Raw genomic sequence first — 6000 nt, forward strand, 5'->3', positions numbered from 1 at the left:
ACTATATGGCAAATGAGGTTTAATGTGGAGAAATGTAAAGTGATGCACTTGGCAGCAAAAAACAAACACAAACTACTCACTAGGGGGAGAACCTCTGGGGGAATCAAGGATGGAGAAAGATCTGGGGATCCTAGATGACAGACTGAGCAATAGCATGCAATGTCAAGCTGCAGCTACCAAAGCCGGCAGAATATTAGCATTCATAAAAAAGGGGATATACTCCAGAGATAAAACTATAATCCTGGCACTTTATAAAACTCTGTTCAGGCCACATCTGGAGTATTCTGTCCCGTTCTGGTCACCAGTTCTCAGAAGGGATGTGCTGGGGCAAGTCCAAAGGAGGTCAATTAATAAGGGGACTGGAGGACCTCAATTACAAGGAATGACTACAAGCACTAAATATATTCTTGCTGCAAAAGAGATGCTTGAGGGGACATACCATGTTTCCTCGAAAATAAGACCGGGTCTTATATTAAATTTTGGCTGCAAAAAATGCATTAGGGCTTATTTTCAGGGGATGTCTTATTTGTCCCCCGTCTTCTCTCCCTCCCTGTCAGCATCTCTGTAATCCCCAAAATAAACCCTAGTTAAAGTCCTTAAAATAATTTAATCCGCTCTGTAAATGGATTATATAATGTCCAGTGTGTGTCTTTATGTAACATTGTAGAAAAATACCTTACTTACAGCGCTGCTGGGTACTCACATGACCCGCCAGAGCCCTTCTTCCCGGCTAATGTTAAATAAAGAAACACACTGGACATTGTATAATCCTTTTATAGCGTGGATTACATGATTTTACAAGGACTTTAAAGCGGGAATCCACCTAAAAATATATATATATATATATATATATATATATATATATATATATATATATATATATATATATATATATATATATATATATATATATATATATATATATATATATATTAATATATATATATTAATATATATTAAAAGCCAGCAGCTACAAATACTATAGCTGCTGACTTTTAATAAATGGACACTTACCTGTCCCAGGGTCCAGCGATGTCGGCAGCCGATGCCGATCACTCGCTCGACTCTCGGCAGCTGCCGCCGCCATCCTAGGTGAGGGAATCAGGAAGTGAAGCGTTGCGGCTTCACTTCCCGGTTCCCTACTGCGCAAGCGCGAGTCGCGCTGCGCGTTGTAACTGGTCCCCGCTATCTCCTGGGACCGTGTGTTTCCCAGGAGACAGCACGGAGGGACGGGAAAAGGCGTAGACTCCCGTGGGAGTCTGTCAGGAAGTGGGTGCAAATACCTGTTAGACAGGCATCTTCACCCCCCCCCCCCCCCCAAATGTGACACCGGAGGGGGGTCCGAAAAGCGGAAGTTCCATTTTTGTGTGGAACTCCGCTTTAAACTAGTGCTTATTTTCGGGGTAGGGCTTATATTGCAGCCATCCTAGAAAATTGAGATGGGTCTTATTTTAAACACGGTAATAGCGATTTACAAATACATCAATGGTGATCCCAGCATAGGAAAAAAACTATTCAGTCTCAGGGAGTGTAAGAGGACACAGGGCCACACAATGAGATTGGAGCAGCAGCGGTTTAACTTTAAGCAGTGCAGGGGTTTTTCACTGTCAGGGCAATAAGGAAATGGAACTCTTTCACAATTGGTGGTGGCAGCAGGGAGTATGGATATTTTTAAAAGACTCTTGGATGATCAATTTAACCGCTTCCCAACTGGCTCCTGTATATATACGGTGGCAGGATGGATTTCCTGTGCTAATCGCCGTATATATAAGGCGGCTCCTGTAAGCGCCATAGCAGGTGTGCGCGCCCGCTGCACGGCGTGGGGGACCCGATGTTCTGACAGGGGAGGAGAAACAGATCGTCTGTTCCTACTAAGTAGGAACAACAATTTGGCTCCTCCTCCAGTCAGTTCTATCCCCTCCATTAGAAACACACCTAGGGAACACACTTAACCCCTTGATCGCTCCCTAGTGTTTAACCCCTTCCCTGCCAGTGACATTTATACAGCAATCAGTGGCTATTTTTAGCTCCGATTGCTGTATAAATGTCAATGGTCCCCAAAAAGTGTCCGGATCTGTCTGCCGCAATCCTGGAGGGGGAAAAAAAAAAAAAAATTATATATATATATATATATATATATATATATATATATATATATATATATATATATATATATATATATATATATATATATATATATATATATATATTTTTTTTTTAATAATAATAATAATAATAATAATAATAATAATAATAATAATATAGTTACATAGTAGGTGAGGTTGAAAAAAGACACAAGTCCATCAAGTCCAACCTATGTGTGTGATTATGTGTCAGTATTGCATTGTATATCCCTGTATGTTGTGGTCATTCAGGTGCTTATCTAATAGTTTCTTGAAGCTATCAATGCTCCCCGCTGAGACCACCGCCTGTGGAAGGGAATTCCACATCCTTGCCACTCTTACAGTAAAGAACCCTCTACGTAGTTTAAGGTTAAACCTCTTTTCTTCTAATTTTAATGAGTGGCCACGAGTCTTGGTAAACTCTCTTCTGCGAAAAAGTTTTATCCCTATTGTGGGGTCACCAGTCCGGTATTTGTAAATTGAAATCATATCCCCTCTCAAGCGTCTCTTCTCCAGAGAGAATAAGTTCAGTGCTCGCAACCTTTCCTCATAACTAAGATCCTCCAGACCCTTTATTAGCTTTGTTGCCCTTCTTTGTACTCGCTCCATTTCCAGTACATCCTTCCTGATGACTGGTGCCCAGAACTGGACCGCATACTCTAGGTGCGGCCGGACCAGAGTCTTGTAGAGCGGGAGAATTATCGTTTTATCTCTGGAGTTGATCCCCCTTTTAATGCATGCCAATATTCTGTTTGCTTTGTTAGCAGCAGCTTGGCATTGCCTGCCATTGCTGAGCCTATCATCTACTAGGACCCCCAGGTCCTTTTCCATCCTAGATTCCCCCAGAGGTTCTCCCCCCAGTGTATAGATTGCATTCATATTTTTGCCACCCAAATGCATTATTTTACATTTTTCTACATTGAACCTCATTTGCCATGTAGTCGCCCACCCCATTAATTTGTTCAGGTCTTTTTGCAAGGTTTCCACGTCCTGCGGAGAAGTTATTGCCCTGCTTAGTATCGTCTGCGAATACAGAGATTGAACTGTTTATCCCATCCTCCAGATCGTTTATGAACAAATCAAATAGGATTGGTCCCAGCACAGAACCCCACTACCCACCCCTGACCATTCTGAGTACTCCCCATTTATCAACACCCTCTGAACTCGCCCTTGTAGCCAGTTTTCAATCCATGTACTCACCCTATGGTCCATGCCAATGGACCTTATTTTGTACAGTAAACGTTTATGGGGAACTGTGTCAAATGCTTTTGCAAAAATCCAGATACACCACGTCTACAGGCCTTCCTTTATCTAGATGGCAACTCACCTCCTCATAGAAGGTTAATAGATTGGTTTGGCAAGAACGATTCTTCGTGAATCCATGCTGATTACTGCTAATGATATAGTTCGTATTACTAAAATCCTGTATATAGTCCCTTATCATCCCCTCCAAGAGTTTACATACTATTGATGTTAGGCTAACTGGTCTGTAATTCCCAGGGATGTAATAATAATATAAAAATGCCATAAATCTATCCCCATTTTATAGACGCTAGAACTTTTGTGCAAACTAATCAATATACGCTTATTGCGATTTTTTTTACCACAAATATGTAGAAGAATACATATTGGCCTAAACTGATGAAGAAATGTGTTTGTTTTTTAATTTGGGATATTATAGCAAAAAGTAGTGTTTTTTTTTTTCAAAATTGTCACTCTTGTAGCGCAAAAAACAAAAACCACAGGAGGTGATCAAATACCACCAAAAGAAAGCTCTGTGTGTGTGTGTACGTAAATTTTGTTTGGGTAGAACGTTACATGAACGCGCAATTGTCAGTTAAAGCGATGCAGTGCCTTATCGCAAAAAATGGCCTGGTCAGGAAGGGGGTAAATACCTCCGGGGCTGAAGTGGTTAAACAACACAATATACAGGGATGCGGAAAAGAATTATAGAAACTGACACGCATTGAACTGGATGGACTATTGTCTTTATTCAACCTTACCTACTATGTAACCCTTTCACTGCCAGGCCCTGTGGTCTACTCTGGTATTTTTCCTTACAGCTTTCAGAGTCTGTAAAAGACCCCCCAAACCATTTATGTTCTGAAAGCACATTACCCTTAAATCTACCATATGTTTTTTTTTTTACAATTTAATTTTTTTTGGGGTGGGTCTAAACAGACCCCCAATGTCTCCTTTTTGAGACAGAGAAAGGGGCTGAAGACAGTCCCTTTCTCTCTGCAGCCTGCACTGCGGATGAATGGAAAGAAACTCCTATTGATTTGCAAACGTAAACACAGTTTACAACGCTTCATTTACAAACAAACTTTGTAAACAGTTTGTTATGCTTCCGTGATGAACACAGAAGCAAAAAGTATAACGAGGCCATGAGCGCCGTGCCCCCTCCGTGCCCCGAACGAGGCCATGAGCGCCGTGCCCCCTCCGTGCCCCGAACGAGGCCATGAGCGCCGTGCCCTCTCCTGTCCATGCCCCGAACGAGGCCATGAGCGCCGTGCCCTCTCCTGTCCATGCGTGCCGTGCACCGAACGAGGCCATGAGCGCCGTGCCCCGTACGAGGCCGTGAGTGCCGTGCCCTGTACGAGGCCGTGCCCTCTCCTGTCCATGAGTGCCGTGCCCTCTCCGTGCACCGAACGAGGCCATGAGCGCCGTGCCCCCTCCGAGGCCATGCACTGAACGATACTTACACTCTCTCCTGTCCATGAGTCCATATTATTATAGTGCCAACAGTTTGCACAGCGCGTAACACAATGAAGGCAGACATTACAATTTGGTACAAGAGGAATCAGAAGGCCCTGCTCGCTAGAGCTTACACTCTAGGAATCCATACACTGGTCACTTGGCTTTGTGACTGAACTAGGGCTTTACATTGCCTCAGTGACTAGGCCTTGGCCTGTAGTAGTAGTTTCCTACACTGTTCCATGCCTGTGTTAACCTAGAAAACCTTCCAAGCCCCTTCCTGTGCTGTCCCAATACAAGCCGAGACCGGCCGGCGTAGCCTGGCCTTCACAGAACCACACGAACACATTGCCGTCATGACGTTGGCTCATCCCCCGTAATGCCCGCTCACCAGGCCCGTGTAGCCGCCACGCACACGAGGAAGGGCCCGGCGGGAGCACACGAGGAAGTCACCACACACACTACACAGGCCGCACGGACACACGCAGCGCCTGAGCAGGCCGCACGCCACTCACCAGATTTAGATGTCAGCCTGTCCCCGGCCGCTAGGTGCGCCGACTGCAGCCACCGCCTCCTCCCGTGTTATGAGTGGACGTCACGACAAGCACCGGCCACATTTACCCCGAGCGAGGCTCCGGCTCTCTCTCACACAAACCAACCTACTCCTGCGCAGGCCACATGCCCGAGCTGAAGCAGCGGAAGAAGCTTAAGCGCGACACAACCGCACGGCGGCGCTCAAAGGCCTAGTTCAAAGCACAAAAACAGCCTTCGCCATCTTGCTTGCCAATTAGGGGACGACTTGGTGTTGAAGACCAATCACTGGCCCCCTCTGAAGATGACATGCAATGATTGACGGCTAGATGCTGCACGTCACTCCCGCGAGAACAGGCGGGGTAGACGCCAGTCAGCCTTGACGTCATTAGGGAAAAAAAAAAAAACAGAGTACGGGGGCTTTTCAGGGTCATTTCAGTTTCCATTCCGCGTCCGTTGTAGCTGAGCTTTCATTATAAACATGGAGGCTGGCGCCCCCTGCTGGCTGCATTTTGTTCATGGTGCCTATTATATGTTCCAGAAACGATATGTGATCAGTTCTTTATTACAGTTTCAGATTTGCAGGTGTATGCTTAGGTGAAGAAAATGGAAGTGCAAATTTTACACACATCACCAGCTGAACTCCAGT

General features: G+C 44.9%; 1 protein-coding gene across 2 annotated transcripts in view; it reads right to left on the minus strand.

Moving 5' to 3' along the window:
• Positions 1 to 5655, minus strand: part of SCAF11 (SR-related CTD associated factor 11) — a 176702-nt gene extending 171047 nt beyond the window's left edge. Inside the window, exon 1 of one of the 2 annotated variants that reach the window (XM_073619959.1) lies at positions 5336 to 5655. The gene's annotated coding sequence lies outside the window, so the exon portion shown is untranslated. The remainder of the gene's footprint in view (positions 1 to 5335) is intronic. The other variant, XM_073619957.1, reaches the window with a different exon arrangement.
• Positions 5656 to 6000: the final 345 nt, after the last annotated feature.

Source organism: Aquarana catesbeiana, linkage group LG03 (assembly GCF_042186555.1).
Source record: "Aquarana catesbeiana isolate 2022-GZ linkage group LG03, ASM4218655v1, whole genome shotgun sequence".
NCBI classification, from domain to species: Eukaryota; Metazoa; Chordata; class Amphibia; order Anura; family Ranidae; genus Aquarana; species Aquarana catesbeiana.